Source organism: Octopus sinensis, linkage group LG2, assembly GCF_006345805.1.
Source record: "Octopus sinensis linkage group LG2, ASM634580v1, whole genome shotgun sequence".
In the NCBI taxonomy this organism is placed as follows: domain Eukaryota; kingdom Metazoa; phylum Mollusca; class Cephalopoda; order Octopoda; family Octopodidae; genus Octopus; species Octopus sinensis.
This window is the reverse complement of record NC_042998.1, coordinates 28,180,179-28,204,633: the sequence shown is the minus strand read 5'-3', so window position 1 is coordinate 28,204,633 and position 24,455 is coordinate 28,180,179.

The window sequence follows — 24,455 nt, the reverse complement described above, 5'->3', positions numbered from 1 at the left end:
CTATGTCAAGTATTATTCCATTCTCTGTGTGTCACGAAATTCGCTTGACAATTACTTGCATAAAACTGGTCTGAAAAGTACCTTTACCATTTGACCTATAAATATTGTTCTATGAAGTTGTTGCGAACAGCAGCTTTTGGCAGATCAAGCGTTATATCAATAATTGACAGTGAGGTATCTTTCATATAGTAAAGTCTGATATGAATTAATTCTAAATCTAAGAACTACGTTTCTAAGCTACAGAGTGTTCAAAAGGTATCTCCGCAGTAAGTATTTAATGGTTTTCGGGGCGATTCTTTCACACTGATCTTTTACTTGCTCCCCAGAAAAAAATCTGACGGTGTTAAATCAGATGATCTTTGTGGCCAAAGTCCCTTCGAAATAATCCGTTCACCAAAAAATTCTTGAAGTGGCGCCATGGTGATGAGCAGGATGAAAACATTCATTGTGGAGAGACTTTTTGAACACCATGTGTTAAAATATTTTAAGCTAAATCCTTTTCCAGTCTCTTATAAATGTATCGTATCCATTGAACAAAACATTAGCAACGTTTCTTAATTAGTATTTTTAGATTTTATATGAGCAGCGCAGAGATCGTTATGCATTGGGTTTGCTGGGTTCAAATTTTTTTTAATTATTTTATCTGATTCATGTTCAAAGATTTTGTGTGTGAGTGTGGTGGTCGTTTCGGTTACATGATCACTTTTTCCTGTTTTACTTATGAAATATTGATTTCAAACCTTAGCACAAAGCCTGCAATTTTGGCGTAGGGGATTAGTCGGTTACATCGAGCCCCAGCACTCAATTTTTCTTTTTTGTTTTTGCGAGGGAGGGCAGTCGATTAGATCGACCCCTGTACGCAATTGGTACTTAATTTATTGAGCCTGAAAGGATGAAAGGAAAAGTCGACCACGGCGGAATTTGAACTCAAAACGTAAAGACGGACGAATTACCGCTAAACATTTTGCCCGGCGTGCTAACGATTCTTATTTCTATACTACCCACAAGGGGCTAAACACAGAGGAGACAAACATGGACAGACAATCGGATTAAGTTGATTACATCGACCCCAGTGCGTAACTGGTACTTAATTTATCGACCCCTTAAGGATGAAAGGCAAAGTCGACCTCGGTGGAAGTTGAACTCAGAACGTAACGAAAGACGAAATACGGCTACGCATTTCGCCCGGCGTGCTAACGATTCTGCCAACTCGCCGTCTTAATCAGCAAATAACTATTACCACATAATACGCTGTCATGGTTTCATATAAGCAACAAATTCAAATGCTAGCTTCAAACGAAGAAGGATAAGAACATAATATAACTATCTATACGCCATGTTCAATACCGGTAAACAGCAGTGCATAAACACAAATTCAAAGGAACATATCATCAATTGTATTCAAAGGTATACATTTTCTGATTCAAATGGAACGAAAATATAAAAGGAATAATCTCATTAGAAATTATGCAAAATGCCAATCAACGCAGTGGATATAGTGAAGAGAACAATGAAATACTCACATGCTTCAGTGCTAGTTTCTTCCTCTAATCTTAAACCTAAATATAAGAATCTAACATCAGTTTCAGAGATTCAATATACTCAATAAATTCTATGCAGGAAGATTTAGTTGAAAACCGTCACACATACCTCCTAGTCAGAGAATCTATCCTGGCCAGTCATATTAATTAATCTATTATTCGCATCCATTAGAATATTTCTTTTGAATCCAATCTGTTGTACGCAAGATATTATCATAATAGATTTCAATGGTTCAATGTATGTACTCTATAGAGAATGTTATTTCGATATAAAATAGAATCGTTTATCAGAAAAGTCTATTATGTAATCATAGAGATTTTCGTAAATCCTCTTACAACTGATTCAATTCATCTCTTCATTAACTTACTCTATACTGTAAAGTTTAATTCATTGTTTTACACAACTAAAACCACTAAAAGCCAATTATTTGATATTTCTCACAGAGACTTATGGACAGATTCTAAACTATGACTCTTTGTTGTTATAATTATCTCATAAAAGGATATCGACATTATAAAAACTCGGACATTTTGAAAGAAGCGTAGTCTACTAAAATGTGTGATAGATTTCTGATTTAAATATTACATAATTTTCGAGTAAACATTACTAGCAGTATCACCCGGCATTGCTCGGGTTTATTTCGACCCTTTAGAACTGGAATTTTTTAAAAGTAAAAATTTTGCATTATGTAGCTTGTTATTCTCTTTAAGTGAACATTTTTCTGGTTGAAATACACCAAAAAATGGCGACACAACAGTCAAAAAATCGTAAAAAATAGGGATTTTCATAGAAAAAAAAGCACCTTTTTGATGTAAATAATTTTTGGTCCGATTTGAATGTTTTCTTCTACGGAAGGAAGAGCAAGCCTTCTTCTATCATACTCTCAATTTTGGTCAACTTGCGCCGCAGGATCTCGGAGGAGATAGACTTAGTTGAAGGCTACCAAACCTGCCATACACAGATAACTTCAGCTTTATATATATAGAGAGAGATTTAGGGGTGCGAGCTGGCAGAAACGTTAGCACGCCGGACGAAATGCTTAACGGTATTTCGTCTGTCGTTACGTTCTGAGTTCAAATTCCGCCGAGGTCGATTTACCTATCATTCTTTCGGCGTCAATAAATAAAGTACCAGTTTCGCACTGGGATCGATGTAATCGACTTAATCCGTTTGTCTGTCCTTGTTTTTCCCCTCTCTGTTTAGTCCCTTGTGGGCTATAAAGAAATATATATAGAGAGAGATTTATGAATAGTTGTAGTATAGTTCGCATTTATATGGAAATGAGCGTAATTCACCGAAGATAATATATTGTTCTTCGGGAAATATTCACTGATACAGATAATACTGATTTACATAAAGTTCAAGGTTTATAAAATAAGTAATCTGGCGAGCTGGCAGAAACGTTAGCACGTCTGGCGAAATGCGTAGCCGTATTTCGTCTGTCGATACGTTCCGAGTTCAAATTCCGCCGAGGTCGACTTTGCCTTTCATCCTTTCGGGGTCGATAAATAAAGTACCAGTTACGCACTGGGGTCGATGTAGTAGACTTAATCCCTTTGTCTGTCTTTGTTTGTCCCCTCTGTGTTTAGCTCCTTGTGGGCAATAAAGAAATATATATTTCGTAGACAATTCTAAACAGTTTTGTTAATTTTTATTGCTTGCTATCTTTTATCTTTCACATTTTTACATGTTTCACTCATTTGAGTGCGGCCATGTTGGGGCACGGCTTTGAAGAAATTCAGACGAACGAATCGGGCACATTAGTTATATTTTTAAAGCCTGACATTATTCTAACTGGTAACCACATCAATACCGGTTGTCAAGCGGCTGGGACACACACACATATATATATATATATACAGCGTGCGATATGTATATCGTTAACATTTTGTACTTTTAATTTCACACATGCACATTGCTTGCTTTCGAATTTGTCGACTACACAGCATAGGAGTGTCAGATGGACACCGTCTGTGAGAAAAACAGGACAATGAGGCAATTCACTCTGCCAGAAATTTGGAAACTACATCCTGTACTGTTTGGCATTTGCGCCGGAAGCTCCAATACAAACATTTCAGAGTGTTTGGATGCCAATTTGAGGACACTACAGAGGATTCATAAAGTGTTGAATGACTCTAATGGCAATTAGAAAGGTACGACAGCTCGGAAAACTCACCTTGGTCATTCCCGTAGGAAAAGAACTCCTGAAATTTTTGGTGAGATCCAGGCCATGATTGACAATGATCTTTCTAAGTCAATCAGGAAACTGACCGGAAGAGTTGCTTGAGATTCCGAAGTCGTCTGGAGACCGTGGCTCTCCAATGGCGATTTTATTGAATAAATTTACTCTTTAGTATTTCAAGTTATTTTCATGTAACCTTGGTAAAAATATCTGTTAAAATATTATGTCGGAGTCATTTTCCTTTTTGCGTAATTTAGACGACAATTAGGGCAGCGGACTCTCGGTCGTAGGATATATATAAATACAGATATAGAGATGAATGTATTTGTGTGTGTACCTATTGAGATACCCAAATAAAACAAAGTGCAGATATTCCTCTATGGTAATAAACACACACACATACAGTCGCATGTGTGGTAAGAAGCTATATTCCCAACCGCATGGTTCAAGAGTTTAGTCCCACTTCGTGGCATCTTTAGCAACTGTCTTCGACTATACCCTCGGGCCGACCAAGGCCTTGTGTATGGATTTGACGGAATCCGAAAGAAGCCAGTCGCATATATATATATATATATTATATATATATATATATATATATATATATATATATATATATATATGTTGACTAAAACCATTAATGGCGGTGCTCCAGCTTGGTCGTAGTCAAATGACGGAAACAATTAAAAGAATATATACACGACAGACTTCCTTCAGTTTTTGTCTTCGAAATCCACGCACAAGACTCTAGTCGGCTCGAAACTAGAGCAGAAGACGCTTGCCCATGTGTGACGGGACCCAATGAGACGGAACCCAGAACCTCATGGTTGGAAATCTAACTTCTTACCATAGAGGAATATCTGCACTTTTTTTTTATATGAGTATCTCAATAGGTACACACACAAATACATTCATCTCTGTATCTGTATTTATATATATCCTACGACCGCGAGTCCGCTGCCCTAACCACTGGGCCATTGAGTCACGACATTTATACCATATCAATAAAAAGAAACTAACAACAATGTTAGAAAGTAAATGTTTGTTCTTGGTTAATTTAGTTTATTCGTTTATTACAGTTGATCCTCTAAATACGACTATTATATTCTGCAATTGAAATCTATAAAATACACTACCGTTATGAGTTACTGAGTTGAATAATGACTTTGGCGATAATCTTTATATTTGTTTATGTGCTTCGACTGAATTTACGACGACAATATAAGTAAAATATAGTTAAGATAGTCCTGAAAGTTAAATAACCGCCGTAATTGCTTGTTTCATTTGTTGTGCAGTATTGCTTCGCTTTGTCAAGATTAAGTGATTTAAAATTACATCAGTGCTTAACGTATATGTAGAGACCTACTGCCATGTATCATAGTAAACAGAAATATGTTTAATAGTTGTTAACGTCAAGAAGAGATTGTATCAATGTGTGTTCTTTTTATATATGTTCGCTTGTAAATACGTAATGAGTTGATAACGCAGCGTCTAGCTGCTAATACATCAATGACTCCGAACGCTTATAAGAAAATAAGATAAATCTAAATAACATTTTCTAATTTTCCTTGCCATTGTTATTTTATTTTTAATTCTGTTGTGTATTTTTTAGTGCCTTATAATTTAACACACTCACCGGTAAAAATTCTACTCGTTTACTTATTCATTTTTCTACGCAGCAAATTTCCTCTTTCCCATTTCTCCTATAATGTAAAAGTGGTCTGAATGAGGTGAAAGAGTACTGCAGGGTTCGCCACGACCCCTGCCTCCTGGTAGTTTCTATGCCGTTAAATAAACAACCACAATTGAACAGAATACAGACAATTAAACCAATCCGAAAAAAGGTTTTCCTAAACCATTATGCTAATAGATTAATGCCATCGTAAGAGTGTTAAATTATAAGGCACCAAAAGAGAATGACTCACCCCAAACACAACAGAATATGCTTCAACACACGAACTCACATAAAGAATCTTGTAAACCAAATCCAAAAACGAAATTTATTATTTTAAACTTATTGCATTTCATTAGTTTTTAAAAGGATGATTTATGCTAATTTGGGAAGGCAATATCTTAATTATCTTTTTGGAGTCATTCACGACATAGCATAAAACACACACACATAGCATAAAGCACACAAGGACATACACGTATAAATATTTAAATATATATAACTATATCACCTCATCATAGACAATCTAACGGTAGTCCACCATGCCTGTCCATTAGAAGTAAGAATGATTACCATCGGTAGCAACTCCATTCCTGCCACTGACTTCTGTCTCGAATTGCTTGGGTGCAGCTACGGGCTTTCATACCTAGTTCTTTTATTTACAACCTCATCGTTGTGTCATTATCTTATTCGAGATCACTAGAGAAACATTTCTCTCATATTTGCTTTAGCAACAGGCGCAGGAGTGGCTGTGTGGTATGTAGCTTGCTTACCAACCACATGATTCCGGGTTCAGTCCCAGTGCGTGGCACCTTGGGCAGGTTTCTTCTACTATAGCCTCGGGCCGTCCAAAGCCTCGTGAGTGGACTTGGTAGACGGAAACAGAAAGAAGCCCGTCGTATATATGTATACATGTATATATGTGTATATGTATGTGTGTGTATATGCTTGTGTGTCTGTGTTTGTCCCCCAACATCGCTTGAGAACTGATATTGGTGTGTTTATATCCCCGTAACTTAGCGGTTCGGCAAAAGAGACCGATAGAATAAGTACTGGGCTTCCAAAGAATAAGTCCTGGGGTCGATTTGCTCGACTAAAGGCGGTGCTCTAGCATGGCCGCAGTCAAATGACTGAAACAAGTAAATGTAAAGATAAACAGGTTTCTGTCTGTCTATGAATGTGTCCAAACTAGAGGCCAGATGTTTCGCTCCATAATAGGGTTTTTGAATAGCACTAACGTTTTAACTCGATGTCTCTCAAATATCATATCACCAATCTACTCAAAGCATTTAGTTCCACACATTCCTTCTGGTTGTTTCCGAGGCAGAAACCTACATCCATGGTACATCATTTTCTGAATCCACATTGAGTTTAGGATAGTAACGCTTTTATGAATTTCTCGTACAGTCTGTTATGCCATTCTCTTGTAAGATTCTTCTCAACTATAACTACATTTTTGTTAGACTCTGCAATTATTCCTAACATCTCCCCAATTCTTTTGGTATTCTATCAACACCTATGATACCAGCATAATCCCACATATCTGCAGGAATTTTGTATACTTTTATAACATTCTATCTCAGAGTTGCATGGATGCGTCCAAAGAACCCACTGGACTCGACGGATCGTGCAGTGACACATTAATGGTACAATAAATAATATTTTCTATGGTTTTTCCCATCAACACGCTTTAGTATATTCGAAATAAGTGGAATTGCGTAGAAAATCACTTAGACTTTTTTTTTCTATTATTTTTCGTATCATATTGTTCTCCCATCACGTAATTCAAGAGCGGGGTACTTTTCTCCAGAGAAAAATATAAACCTTCCAAGCGTGTCGTTGAATTCAGCTGTATTTTGCAGCTAAATCGCTGAATTTTCCCGCCTCTCAAAATTCGTCTTGCGGATGTGGTTTCATTTCAGTTTTGGTGTCTCTGAATTTATAACAACTTCACCGAGTGTCTGGAATCTTTGTTGATGTGGCGTTTCTCTAACAAGGGTTTAAGAATTGTGTCCACGCAAGCAAATCTGTTTTTACGTTTTCTTTGTGTACCAGGCTGTCATATAAAGCGAGAATCACCACGTCTTCATATTGTATGATTTCTGTTGCCTTGCACGGATTCTAGAGCCTATCCACGTCACTCCAGATTACACGTGAGTAATTTCATAGAGGTATAATCTGGTTCTGCTTGGATATTGTGTGAAGGCTGCTTCGACTGAAGTATTTACTAGTTATTGAATTTGCACTGGTTTGATTTCTTTGCTGGGGAAAGATATGTCTCATTATTTAGATTTAACAGCTCTTCAATTTTCCGTTATATAAATAAGCAACAGGGAGCTAGATAGTTCTTTTCAGCCCTTGAACGTCTGGTTTGAAGTAAAACAAAACTGATGGCTTTAATCACGTACTTGAATGATAACATTTTAATGAAACAGAATAGATCTGTTTTACCTGGTTGTACTTTGTATCAGATGCAGCAAACATTAATGATGACTCCTCAGCCGTTCACTAGGATTGGACGCAGCTGTAGCATAATATTTAATAATGTAAAAGTAATCTGAAATTCCAGACGGACGTAGAATGTTCTAACAATTATATCAAACGTCCACCACATTCAAGTGATGTGGCTGTCGCCTGTCAAGTTGTTTCTTAGTTTGACCTTATTTCTTTTGTCTTTCTTTCTAATAACTGAGAGCTGTGTCTGGCGTTCATAAACTCTTCGTCTGCGTTCTCTCTATCTCACACACACAGTCACACACACTCACACACACTTTGACAGGTGGTCAGACTCTGCATATATATATATATAATGTATGTATGTATGTATGTATGTATGTATAAATATATATATATATATATATATATATATATATATATACATATATATATGTATATATATACACAAATACATATACACACACGTGTCTATACATACATATATATATATATGTATATATACATATATCTCGATAATCCTTGAATAGAATTTATAAACATTTGATATACACACACTCACGAACACACATACACACATACACACACGCACACACATAAATAACTCATGCAGGGCGGTGGTATGATTTTGGACAATAAAGACAATACAATATATATATCTACTAAATGTCAAGTAAAAAAAAAATCTTTGTTTTGTCGCAAACATTTTCACCTCAAGAGAAAATTTTAAAACACTCAGCGACTGATTGTGACCGAGTCGGAAGGGTCAGGAGAGATAACCTGAAGGATTAATCACTTCCTGAATTAACAACACATTTATAACAAAATACATTTTTCCTTGTTTGGAAGACAGCTGTTAGTAATGTTTCTGCCTAGAAAGGCGTCACCAGCACACATCATTTATCTGGCTTACACATACAAATACGTTTGGATATGAATATGCACGTACGTGTCTGTATGTGGAGGGACAGTTTGATGAGAATTGCAGGAGTAAAACCCAATGTAGCGAAGATAAAGTAGAAATGTTACCTTTCTTGGAATTTGCCATATATTTTCATAGACATTTACTTTGTGGCACATAATATTATTTCATTTGTTTTCTTCCCCGATATTAGTCGTCAGTGCTTCAAAACAAGTATACTAATCCGATACCAGAAATCAAATATGTATATTTAATGAAAGACTTATGACTACAAATACGGTCACAATTCTGAATGTGACAGAAATTCATTAGATAGCCGTCTAATATTTTTAATAATGTCCTTTCATTTCATAATAATAATAATGATAATGATAATAATAGTAATAATGATAATAATAATAATAATAATAATAATAATAATAATAATAATAATAATAATAATGATAATAATAATAATAATTGTTTCAGAAACAATTCCTATCATACAAACAGAAACAATTCCTATCATAGTAGGTGCATTAGGCATGATAAGTGAAAGCACGCTATAAAAATAAAACTACTGAATAATAATAATAATAATAATAATAATAATAATAATAATACTTTCTATGTAATCTCAAGGTTTAAAACAAACAATCTTTTTTTAGACATCCACTAGTACAACACCAAAAAAAAGAAACAACCAAATATATGGCACACTAGGCATAACAACAAGATGAACTTCCAACCTGTTGCCTCTTGAGGTCTCTGGGTGAGACTTGGAGCCAACTTGTACAAATATAAAGCAAAAGTCAAACATAGAATAAATAATAATAATAATAATAATAATAATAATAATAATAATAATAATAATAATAATAATAATAAGTACCAGGCAGTGGCTCTCATGGCTTCTGATCTTAACTGATTGGAAGTGTTATCATGTACATTGTTTTGTCTTGGTATAAAAGATGGGCTACAGCAAATATTCTGCTCAATACCAGATTTGCTTGTCAGTTGTTTGACCTTAACCAGTTGAGCATGTCCCTTAGTGGCTGACGATATGTGCATCCCTGATCACGAGCAGAAGTAGTGGGGGGAGCATCATAGTCATGTGTTGAGAGGGCTTCTTTGGGGTTTGAATAGTTCACCTCTGGAAACATGGGTGGTTCTTTCAACATCCTTAGGCAACCCTTATTCAGGGACCGTTTGAGTGGGATGGGCTACTCAACCTGACGAAAATTCTAACTGGGCCCCACCTGCAAGGTCATGTGCTGTTTATCTTGATATGAGATCACCATGTCGCGCACATATGGTTGTGATGCATGTGCCTGGTGTACCTTTATCAGACGGGTAGTCATGATGGGTATATTGGGCTTCGTATATTTTACCCCAGTGTCACTTTGATGGCATGAACTGCTCTCTCACTCAATAATAATAATAATAATAATAATAATAATATCACCTCTATCTGATATGCTAAATAGAACTGGATGCGGATATAAATGTTACGGCAAAACGATCAGCCACCTTTTATATATGGATGACCTAAAACTATACGCTGCAAATGACAAACAGCTGGAAACACTATTAAAGACAGTTCATGGATTTACCAAAGAAATAGATATGAAATTTGGATTAGAAAAATGCGCCAAAGTAACCATGAAAGAGGAAAGCTAGTTAAGAGTAGCAACATCACACTAGATAAAACCAATGAAATAAAAGAATTAGACCAAAGCCAAACTTACAAATACTTAGGAATCCATGAACTAGATAAGACACAACACACACAAATGAAACAAAAAATAAAAAAAGAATATTATAGACGAGTTAGATCAATACTAAACACAATACTAAAAACAAGATAATAGGTATCAACACTTTAGCTGTCCCAGTTATAAGTTACAGCTACAATATCCTTAACTGGACACGAAATGAACTGACCAAATAGATAGGAAAACAAGAAAAATAATGACAGGATCTAGGATGCATCACCCAAAATCTGACATAGAACGACTATATATACAACGTATAGAAGGTGGTAGAGGCCTTATACAGCTGGAAAACTACTATAAAATAACCACCATAGGACTGCAAAAATATCTACTTCAGAAGGAAGGAAAACTGATCCAGATAGCGGCAAAACACGAGCAAAACAAAAAACTGTTCTCAGTATTTAAGGAACCTGACAAATACAAACAAGAAATCATACCACCTAATAAACATGAAGAAGAAGAAGAAGATGAAGAAACAACAAAAGCTATAAAACAAATGAAATCCAAACTAAAAATAGAACAGCAACGAACCATGATAAAACGATGGCAAGAAAAGCCCCTTCATGGTAAATACTGGACTAAACTAAACGCAAAAGAAATAGACAAAGAAAAATCCCAGCAATGGTTGAGAAGCTCAGGACTCAAAGCAGAAACAGAGGGATTTTTAATTGCAGCACAAGACCAAAGCCTCCCTACCAGAAATTACCAAAAACATGTAATGAAAAGAAATATTACAAGTAACTGCAGAATATGTGGAGATGGACAAGAAACAATAAATCATATTATCTCTAGCTGCCCAGTCCTGGCTAAGAAGGAATATATTCACAGACATGACAGAGTTGGAACCTACATACATTGGAAGCTATACCAACATTATGGAATAACAACAGAAAAAAGATGGTATAGGCACACACCAGAAAAGGTCACAGAAAACGAGAAAGCAACCATACTCTGGGATATGCCGATACACACAGATAGAGAAATTAAGGCCAACAGACCAGATATAGTTGTCAGAGATCATGAAGAAAAAAATGCTTTCTAATTGATGTATCAATACCGGCTGATGACAACGTCTCTCTAAAAGAAATTGAGAAACTCTCAAAATACAAAGACCTGGAAATAGAGGTAACTAGAATGTGGAATCTGAAAACAGAAACAATTCCTATCATAGTAGGTGCATTAGGCATGATAAAAAAATATTCAGACAAATACATAACAAAAACACCAGGACTTACAAACACATATAACATACAGAAAATTGCACTACTAGGCACTGCACTCATCCTACGCAGAACACTTTCCATACAATAACCATCAGAGCACCACAACAAATCACAACACATACCCAAGGCACACAGAGCTGTGCTCGGTAGTGAAGTGAAAGCACGCTATAAAAATAAAACTACTGAATAATAATAATAATAATAATAATAATAATAATAATAATAATAACAACAATAATAACAACAACAACAACAACGACGACGACGATGATGATGATGATGATGATGATGATGATGATGAAAGAAATGATCGAAGACATTATTAGTATCATTGAAGAGAACCTAGATATGGAAACAAATGGATTCAGGAAAATAGATACAAATTGCTCAGTGGGTGGACCCTTAAGGTGACTGAAATAGTCAAATAATATACCCGGAACTAATAGATTGATTATAACTCCTCATCATCTATATAGGAAATAAAGTAGGCCACGAACCAAACCGTAAATGTGAGAATGAAGATAAAGAACCTTGGTGGAAAAGAACAATAAAACAATCAACGAAAGAATTACGAAAATATATACACATCTAGGAAAGAAAGGAAAAAAGATTAATCAGTGGGGTGGGGGGTAAATATCAGGAACTAGAACGTAGACATGGGATAAAAAAAAGGGGCTAAACGAAGTTCTTAAAGGGCTAAAATAAAGATTGCAGGCTAAAGCGATTAAGGTCAAGAAATATGACCAAAGAATTGAATAATATAAAATCAACAGATTCTACAAACAAGACCGGAAAAGGGTTTGTCAACGCTGAATGGAAAGGTCAGCAGCAGTGAGAGACCTGACGCCGAAGAAAGTAAAAGGCTTTAGAGTAACATCTGATATAATGGAAGACGGCACAATAAGAGATGCTAAATGGTTGGAGGAATTAAGGTCGGGAAAATAAGAAATGAAACAAAGCAACATTGGAATAGCGATTGAAATGGTAACCGAACAGACAACAAAAATCCCGAGCTGAAGATGCCCAGGATTGGTTGGGGCACAAGGATATTAGCTGAAAATTTTCTCAGCACTACACAGAAGAATAGATACGCAAATGGATAAAATGATCAACAACAGTGTGCAAATCCTAAAGTGGCTGACCACAGGTAAAAAAATTCCCAGCAAAAGTAATGCAGTGGATAATTACCAGCCTATCACTTGTCTGCCTCTGATGTGGAAGCAGATAACAGCAATGATATCTAATTATGTGTATAACGTCCTAGAAATGAATGACAACCTGCTAATGAAACCGAAAGGGTGCAGAAGGAAAAGCCGAGGAACCAAAGACCAACTTCCGATAGACAGAATGGTATTGAACGACTGCGAGAAAGACTTACTAATCTGATCATGGCGTGGATCGATTATAAGAAATCGTATGACATGGATTGTAGAAAGTCTTGAGCTGATACAGGTGTCTGATGGCATATGAAATTTTTTTAGAAGATCAATGAAAAACTGGAATACAGAGTATAGGCGCAGGAGTGGGTTTGTGGTAAGTAGCCTGCTTACCAACCACATTGTTCCGGGTTCATTCCCACTGCGTGGCACCTTGGGCTGGTGTCTTCTACTATAGCCTCGGGCCGACCAAAGTCTTTGTGAGTGGATTTGGTAAACGGAAACTGAAAGAAGCCCGTCGTATAAATGTATGTGTGTGTGTGTGTATGTTTGTGTGTCTGTGTTTGTTCCCCCAACATCACTTGACAACCGATGGTGGTGTTTTTACGTCCCCATAACTTAGCGGTTCGACAAACGTGACAGATACAATAAGTACTAGGCTTCCAAAGAATAAGTCCTGGGGTCGATTTCCTCGGCTAAAGGCGGTGCTCCAGCATAGCCACAGTCAAATGACTGAAACAAGTAAAAGAGTTAACTTCATGTGGAAAATTTTTGGCGACGGTTAACATCAAGAGAGGCATATTTAGAGTAACAGTATGTGATTTGTATGATAACGCTCACACTGATACTACGGAAAGCGACATCGGGGTACACCTTGAAAAATGGAGGAAAATTAAACTACCTCTTATATATGTGTGATTTAAAGCTTTTTGGAAAGACCGAACGTGAAATAAGTGGCCTAGTTTCAACAGTGCAGATATTCAGTAAGGATATCGGAATGGAATTTGAGACTAAAAGTGTCTTATGCTTATAATACATAAATGCCAAGTCTGATGGTGCAGAGCTACCCAACGGCGAGAAAATCAAGGATATTGAGACTCATGGATAAAAATAGCTGATAATTTTAGAATACGACAAAATCAAGGAAAGTGAAATGAAGGAAAGCTTTAGGCGAGAATATCTCAGAAGAACAAAACTAATTATGGGAAGTAGGCTCAATGGAAAAAACAAAATCAGGGCAATGAACACATGGGCTGTTTCCTTAATGCGATACAGCGCAGGTGTTGTTAGGTGGACAAAGAATGAGCTTGAGGAAATGGACAGGAAAACTAGAAAAGTGATGACAATTAACAAGGAACTTCACCCCAGAAATGATACTTGCAGACTGTATGTGCCTAGAAACAGGAGAGGAAGAGGTCTCATAGAATGCAAGATCTGTGTTATCAACGAGAAGAACGGTCTGATATGGTACATCAAACAGTAGAGTGAATCCAAGCTTGCCGCTGTTAGAATTAACAATACAATACCTACCGAAAATGTGGTGGACCTACAAAAATTTAAGAAACAAGATGAAGGTGAAAGAGTAAAAAACTGGAAAATGAAACCACTGCATGCGCAATACTTCAGAAGAAAAGACAAGGTCAATACTTGGAATTGGCTAAGAAAAAGTGACCTGAAAGGATGCACTGAGGCATTGATATGCGGCGCCCAGTAACAAGCTCTGAGGATTAATTATTAAGTTCCAAATAGATAAGAGTAGCGAATAACCCCTTTGTACGATGTGTGGGAGCAGAAAAAAACGATCTCACATATTGCGAGTGATTGTAGGAAGCAGTCCCAAAAGCACTACAAAAGGAGGCGCGATAATGTGGCTAAATTCGTCCATCGGAGGTTAGGTGAAAAATACGGCCTGAACAGAGCACGGAAATGGTACAAACATGAAGCAGAAGGAGTCACCGAGAACAAGGAACATACGATACTGTGGGATTTTACAATCTAATGTGACCCCCTAATCGAGACCAGATACATTTGTGGTAGATAAATGGAAAAAGGAAACGAAGATCATAATATTGCAATACCTGGAGATGCATGTATAAGTGACAAAGAACTAGAGAACATTGAAAAGTAAAGACTACTAAAAGACGAAATCGCAAGAATTTGGACTATGAGGTGTGTGTCTGTCATTCCAGTAGTTATAGGGACACTTGGAGCACTAACAGCCAAGTTCGAGAAATATTTCAAAGAAATCATAATTGACATGAGAGCAGAGCAAACCCAAAATACTGCTCTGCTAGGGAGAGCTAGAATTTTGAGACTGGTACTGTTGTTAATGATTAACAACAAAGCATCAAAGCATATAATGTGCGGATAGAGACCCTGTGAGACCTTTGACAACAGGCTGATGTCCGCTGTCACAGAATCTACCAGAATAAACAAGACCGAACGTTCTGAGAAGTAAAGACAATAACAACGATGATGATGATGATGATGATAACAATAATAATAATAATAATAATATAATAATAATAATAATAATAATAATAATAATAGCAACAACAACACAGACGAAAATGAAATAGAGAGATACCTTTATGAAGGACACACATGAATCTGAAATTAACAACGTTTTTTCGCATTCAAAGGAGACTATAGGATATAATAGATATTATTAACAAACATAAATATTGAAAATGGTTTACAAAATTTGTTTTCTATTATCTAATTCAGACACCATCTTTCATATCAGCGTACAACAGAAAATCTCATAAATAATGTTGGAAAGTTTTCGCTGGAAAGGCTGCTTTATCGTTGTAGCTGTATATAACATTTGAATAATTGATCCCATTTGACATTTAGATTTGACATTTATATGAATGTATACGTGTGAAGTGATGTGTCTTACACAAACAATCATGTAAACAAGAAGGATAAAAGAAAGTACTCAATAGAAGATATATATATATATATATATATATATATAATATATATATATATATATATATATACACATACTTTCTGTTATATTTGTTGGGAGCTGAAAATATCATTAGCCGTTACTCCAAGTTTTACGATTACGATTTTCTGTGATTACAGAAATGTCCGACGAGGTTGGTATATATAACCTTACGAAGGAAAAATATATGGAGTTGGATAAAGGAAATGCACAAAACACGAAAAAGAAATTGTTAGGGAAAATACGAAAATATTTTTTTTTAAATATTGCAAAATACACAGGATATTTGGGATTATGCATCAAGGATTATGAATGGATGGGTGAATATAAGAAGCGATGGTTTTAAAGGTGTGTAAATATATACACTAATCATGATGTTTAATGAATGGATCTTATATAGAAAACTATAGTAAAAAACAGTTTTATACATATATAAAAAACAGTTTTATGACAAAAGTATATCAATGAAAAAGAAATGTAATGTTGAGATTATATGAGCAAATTAAAAGAGACATATATTTGAATACATGCACGTATATGTGTGTGTGTATGTGGGAGGGACATTTTTGTATAAATAAGTGAATATATACATATATAAAATTGTGTATACGCCTTTACAAGGGGGAGACAAGCACCCCACCCAGCTAAGCCTGCATTCAGAGACTAGTTTCTGAGTAAAGACTCAGAAACTAGTCTCTGGGTGCAGACGTAGCTGGGTAGAGGTGCTTGTCTCCCCTTGTAAACATTAGGACACAAGAAATGTGTCAAGGCCGACAGCAAGCGTTGATGCTTCTTTGGGCTAAATAGCAGTGGTGTGATTCCCTTCATGGGACTGTCACATTGAGTTGACAGCATACAACTATTCTATCGTACCACTACTGCTGATATCTCCCTGAGATATTTAGAAATGTAATATATATATAATATACAGTCTGCGATGGGTAAATTATCACCATTTTGCTTTTTAATTTCGAGCACGCGAAGTATTTGTTTTTGGTTTTGTCGTCTACAGAATAATGTAGGGTCAGTTGGGCGCCGTCTATGAGAAAAACAGTTCCATGACGCAATTTCCTCTGCCAGAAATTTGGAAACAACATACTGTACTGCTTGACTTTGCATCGAAAGCTCCAATACGAACATTATAGAGTGTTTGGGTGTCAATCTGGGGCAGTGCCATCTGAGGACATGTACAGAGAGTGATAAAAATTAAACATGCATTGAACATCATGGTGTTTGAAGTGATCACTAGTGATGGTGATGTCATGCCTCCAATCATCTTCCCACATGGCCTCCGACTAAGCGGTGTTGCCCTGAGTGAAGTGCGTGGCTGCTGGAAGACCCTATATTTGGTAACAGGACTCCGCATCGTGCCACAGAAGCAGGAGACCAATAAAACTCCTTGTAACACCAAAGATGAACTGAAAGCAAGGATTATGGCCGCATTCATCAACTTAAACAAGGAGACCGTCTACAAACGTTGCAGGAGATTCCGAAGTCGTCTAGAGGCCGTGGTTGAATCCAATGACGATTTTATTGAATAAACCTACTCTCTAGTACTTCAAGATATTTTTTTGTGATTTTGGTAAATATATTAGTCAAAATAAGATGTCAGTATTACTTTCATTTCTGCGGCATTTAAACGACAATTTATTCACCGCACCTTATATAAATCTCTGTTTCTGAAAATGCAATTACTTTCTTGAATCCACCGTGGTTTAAAACCCTTCCAGGTGTTGTCTTCTATATGAATAGATTGAATGTCATTTTGTATTTCCTTTTTACTCTCGGGAACGATGTTATTTGCGCTGTTTCCCAATCATTGGCACTAGTTTGGAAATAGTTTTGACTGTTCATGCCAAACTGTAATTATTCACCAGGTGGTGTTTCTATTTCAATTTACTAACAATAACGTTTCATGTCCACTGCCCGAAGAAATATCTTCTACGTGGTCGTTTAGATATGCCTGAAATAGCAAGGAAAACTCCTTGCAATTGCACCACTACCATCTTCACAAAGGAAAGACGTCTTAAAAGGCTTTAAGCGTTCTTATGGTTTTGATTTTAGAACTTAGTTCATCAGGTTTGATATGGGTATGGACAACAGCGATCAATTCCAGGACCAATTTCCATGACTCATGACGTACGATAGACACACACTCACACATACAGATATATATTTATATATATGTTAGTTTGTGGGTGTGTGTTTATAAATATGTATTTGTATAGGTTTGTATATATATATATATATATTATATATATATATATATTAAAATTAAAATGCGGGTGAAAAATTGGGTATTAATTTGAGAGAGAGAGAGAGAGTGTGAGAGAGCGAGTGAGATAGATAGATAGACAGACAGACAGATAAATAGATAGATAGATAGATAGACAGATAGACAGATAGATAGATAGATAGATAGATAGATAGATAGATAGATAGATAGATAGATAGATAGATAGATAGATAGATAGATAGATAGATAGAGTTAATTCGAGGAAGTTAAGTCCTCGTTAAGGATTATATAATCCAAGGCATTCCACTGGTTCAATCCGTATCATATAATGGTAAAGTCATTTGTATATGTTTAGGATTATTGAAATTATTGGATTGTCTGGAAAGTTCGTGCCGATTTATAGTAGCTTACCTTTCGACTTACCCTTCCAAGCACCACAATTCTGGGAAGAGGGTAGTTTCAAGTTAAAGGAAAGATGGAGACGCATGTGCAACAAAATGGTTCGTATATGGTTGATTAAAAAAGTAATGGCAAGACTTTTTTCACTTTTTTCTTTCCTTTAAAAATCGGTACGAACTTTCCGGACAACCCAATTTTAATATGAGGGAGAAACAAGAAGAAAATGGTGAATAAATGGATGTAATTACTGATTTATTTGCATGTTGTACAAAGGTGACGTTGATTTGTAATATTTTCTTTTTTAAAACGCCATCTTTCTACATGTATCTCTTTCTACAACATGTAAATAAATCATAATTACGTCCATTTTTTTCTCAATTTTCTTCTCACTGTTTCCCCCATACATACATACACACACACACACACACACACATATATATATATATATATATATAGTGGCACTCCATCGCTTACGACGACGAGGGTTCCAGTTGATCTGATCAACCGAACAGCTTGCTCGTGAAATTAACGCGCAAGTGACTGAGCACTCCACAGACACGTGTACCCTTAACGTAGTTCTCGGGGAGGTTATAGCGTGACGCAGGTAGAACAGAAACAGGAAGAAAGAGTGAGAGAATATTGTGGTGAAAGAATACACCAGGGTTCACCACCCACCCCAGTGCCGGAGCCTCGTGGAGCTTCAGGTGTTTTCGCTCAATAAGCACTCATAACGCCCGGCCTGGGAATCGAAACCGCGATCCTATGACTGCGAGTCTGCTGCCCTAATCACTGGGCAATTGCACCTCCACACATACACACACACACAAATATATATATATATATATATATATATATATATATTATATATATATATATATTTAAAAAAAGGAGATGTGGAACACGAGTTGTGATATATAAAAAAAGGAAATGAAGAAAATGCTGACAAAATAATTTAAGGGAGAGTGTATTTAATTAGGTGAAAGTTCTTTTTACCGGTTGCGCATTTGTTATGCTTATCAAAAGATTTTTTTTAAGAGAGATAGAGTTCCTTTCTGATAGATTTTTTTCTCTTATCAGATAAGAGAAAAAATCTATCAGAAAGTAACTCTATCTCTCTTAAAAAAATATCTTTTGATAAGCATAACAAATGCGCAACCGGTAAAAAGAACTTTCACCTAATTAAATACACTCTCCCTTACTTAAATTATTTTGTCAGCATTTTCTTCATTTCCTTTATATATATATATATATGCGTATTTTTAACTAGAGAGGAGGATAATCAGAAAAAGAGAGAATTGGAGACAGAAACCAATTTTCTCAAATACACACTTGCCACGAGGAAAAGCATGTTAGGAATAGCACCTTTATCCTGATAAGCCTTTCTTTGTTGCTGAATGCCTTGAATGAAAAATTATGAATTCCTATTACAGCTGATTCGCGCATTAACCCTAATTTCTCAAGCTAAATTTGTTGCGTGATACCTTGTTTGCAATTTCTAATTCTGTTCAATCATTTTATCAATATACAAAACCCACGCTATTTCTTTGAATGAGGAGAACATTCTCCAAAAAAGCACATGGGAACATAATACATGTTAATTTCTTCTGAATGTTTTGTATTTATAGAACAACAAAATTGCACCTCAAAGCATAACTGTTCTCTACAGGGCCAGTAATTCCTGAGCTTTGTTTAGATACTGACTTGCTACAACGCTCATTTGAGAGCCTCGATGGAATACTTATCTCATTCTGGGAAGCCATTGTTACAGAACATTCACACGTGCTAGATCGTTTCCGGAAATCGAACCGACACGCTAAACAAAACCTAATTCACCAACACATTATAATCGCTAACCCATTAACATTCTGACTCTACACTCTGCCCTTTGCATCAGCACCGTTAATTTTGATCTCCAGATATAAGATATTTCAAAATTCAAGGGGCCTTCCAGAAGTTTCGAGACTTTGAAGGAGAGGTAGTTATCTCTATCCTAGATTATTGCAATTTTAATCTTTCATTACCATACGCCTAATATGATGACCTGCTCACTTTTGTTAGACGACCACTAAACAGTGTTGGTCACAGCTGACTAGTTTGAAGAATGTAGTCGGGGCCTTCGAAAGCTCCCTATGCAATAAAAATTGGTGTTAAATTGAGAAATGACGCTACAGGAACTTGTGAAATGCACCAGACTGCCTATACATTAAATTACTCGCTCTATCACTAGTCGAAGAGGAAGTGAGAGATTATGGGAGGAACTGGAAGGAAAGGGACATCAGAACATTAGAGCTGATGGAGAAAACTTTCGATTTTCAGAACTAGGATCATTATGTGTCCATAAAGACAATAAGCATGCAATTTGAAGTTGGTGTGACGGCTGTACATAGAATTATTCACGAAAATCTGAACAGTCGTAAAATTTATGCAAAGTTTTTCTCAGGGTGCTCAGTGAATAACATCTTGCTAACCTACTATTTGACGGAGATATACATCAAAGCTGCCCATCACTCTCCCTGCAGTCCAGATTCGTGACTTTTGGTCATTTCCCAAACCGAAAGAGAACCCCAGTAGAAGTTAGTTTGAATATCAAGGAAATTGTGACAAGGGGCCTGGAAGCGTCCACCTTGGCGGTCTTCAATGGAGCCTTCACAAATCGGTTGGACCGCTACAACAAATGCATTGACATCAAAGGATACTACTTTGAAGGAGATTAAAGTTTTGTAATTCTTTGAAATTAATAAATGTCTCTCCTGAAAGTATATCAAAATTTCTGGAATATGCCTTCTGCTTACTTCCCCCCAAGTCACCCTGGAAAACTTATATCTCCTACTCAAATCACCTATACTCTACCTGCTCATTCTCTATCCCAAAGCCCCGCATCGACTTAGAAGTATGCGTGTTATTTCTTCCCCAGAACGACACACTTGTATAATTCTCTCCATACTTCCGTTTTTGTTTCTTCCAAATGATGGATTCTTTTACGTCCATGTTGAACATCAGCCCTATCAAACCTTAAGGCATTTGGTTGTCCAGCGAAGGTCATTGCTTATTTCCTGTTTTGTTATACATACATACATGTATATATATATATATGTATATATATATATATATTTATAAAATTTATGAATAAATGAAAGAATGGAGTTGAACGACAAATTAACAAATTTCCTTTATTTTCGACATATGTTTCGAAGGCTGCATATTCCTAATTGTGAAGGAATAAGGAGTACATTATGCCGCTTTCTCATCAGGTAAAAAAAAAGAAATTAATGTCAACATCAAGATTCACAAAAACTTTTAGATGACTGCTCTCACGGAGCGCATAGCGATAATTTGTTAATTTGTCGTTCAACTCCATTCTTTCATTTATTCATAAATTTTATAAAAATACACAAATTTCCACACGAAAACACGTAGTCTCTGCCCTAGGCACGTAACTTCAACCGTGTTATTTCTGATGTGAATTTGCTACCCAGGTATCGGTTAAACGAATTATCCATAAAAAGATATTTCATTTTTCTACTCAAATATATATATATATATATATATATATATATATATTGTGTGTGTGTGTGTGTGTGTGACCGCACCTTAAAAACTCATACCATATATTAACAACATATTTAGAGATGTTATGATATCTATCTGGTTCCTACTGCTTTATAGATAGTGTAATAAACAGAGTGACTGAAAAATTAAAATTTACCAGAAAAAAATTTGTAGTTAAAAATATTAAGTGATTCTAAATACTAGCTTTTACACGTAAGTAGATAATTTCTCACCGAACTCTCGAAAGAGGCATGAAAAAAAAACGTAACAAGATATATTCTACGAAAACAAATTTTACTTACATTTCAACATCTCTGCGTGATGGAAAGTGTTGTAAAATATAATCTAAATTGATAATGCATAGATAAACAGCTAAGTGGTTTGTTACAACAAATTCCTGTTTAAGAAAAGAAAATTACGACAAATGGATCTTCCGTCTGTTTCGACAATGAGCTTTTCGGGTGTGTTATTACCAAGGCAACTTGCATATCTTATTAGCCCTTAAATGGATAAGTATTCCATAGCCAGTTGTACGCTTCGCTGGTTGACAGGTGACATTATCGTTTAGAGAATGCGTGGGCTGAGGCTACGCGCCTTCATTGGTCAGGTAAAGTTGAGACAGTGTCACGTGACAAGTTACTGGGGCTGCCTGCTGGAGCCTTGCAGCAGGTATTTAAAGGGAAAAATTTGACAAGTCAGTCAGTCACTGGCTGACACTCGCTGACGATACATCGAAGAGGCCAGGAAACAGAAGAGAGAAGAGGAAAGAAGACATGCACCCAACACCAGATCTGAAGACACCTCCGAAAGGGAGCGCCACATCTAAACGGTAGAGGAGTAGGGGCCGAAATCGGACGTGGTTCCTCCTGATGATGTCTTGAGCTAACTGGATCCTATAAAGGAGCTATTGTGGTAGCAGACCACGAAACACGGTTGAAATTCCTCAAATAGAAATCTGTGTAAGATAGTGTATGACAAAGCATGCCATTTAAATTAGAGTTACATTCTATCAGATGAACTTCACTCACTCATTCTATCTACTCACTTTCATTCCCAAACCTGGTGCAGATCCGAGCTAACGGCAGAATCCCAAGATATCATTCGGTTGTATCGAATCCAAGACACCAAAGTTTTAGAAAAAACTATGTAGCTTTTCAGTTACGTCTGCACCAATACTCGCAACAAGCTTCCTTATATGTGAATGGGCATCTCGTTTAATATTTACTTGCTCTTTTACTCTTTTACTTGTTTCAGTCATTTGACTGTTGCCATGCTGGAGCACCGCCTTTAGTCGAGCAAATCGACCCCAGGACTTATTCTTTGTAAGCCTAGTACTTATTCTATCGATCCCTTGAGCCGAACCGCTAAGTTACAGGGACGTAAACACAAGCGATGTTGGAGGGACAAACATAGATACACAAACACACACACACACACACACACACACATATATATATATATATATATATATATAATATATATATATATATACGACGGGCTTCTTTCAGTTTCCGTCTATAGTTAACCTCATCAAGCTTTAAAATAAGAACGGAAATAGATTTTCTGAACAGAGCAATCCATTTTCTGACGGCCTACTTTGCCACTCGAGAAATGTTAACATAAGACAGAAAAGGGCTTTTTCCAAAAAGCGAAGAATTATGAAGGTTTTTTTAACATATTTATATCAAATTAATATACTTATTAAAATATTCCTGTATGAAAAGATAATTCGAATTCGTTTAACATTTTTTTCAACAAATCTTATTCAAGAAAAACAATAACAACATCTAACAAAAATGATTATCCCGGAGCATGTTCACCATCTACTTCAATTACTGCTTCCCATTTGCTTGGCAGACAATCAAACCGTCACTTAAAGATGTTTTTGTTAAATATTGTTATTGTTTTTGTTGAATAAAATTTGTTGAAAAAAAGCCACGATAGTTATGCATCCACCCGATATATATATATATATATATATATATATATATATATAGTAAAAATATTGTGTTGGTGCATAATTAATGCGGCGTTGTTTCTTTTCCAATTTTATTCAACAAAAACAATAACAACATATAACAAAAACATCCTTAAATGATTATTCTGGAGTATATTCACCATCTACTTCAATTACTGCTTCCCATTTGCTTGGCAGACGGTTGTTTTTGTTGAATAAAATTTGTTGTAAAAAAGCCGCAATAATTATGCACCAAACCAATAATAAGTTATTTAGCGTGTGCCGTTCAAATATGAATCGTCAATAGTAAGCCATTGTCATCTATGATAAATTTGTCAAAATTGTAAGACCGATAAAATGAAGGAATATTTTACTTGTCAAATACTTTTACAATCAAATATTGCCGCAGACGGTTTTGTAGTCAATTCTACTGAAATCGGCAAATGAAATACAATATA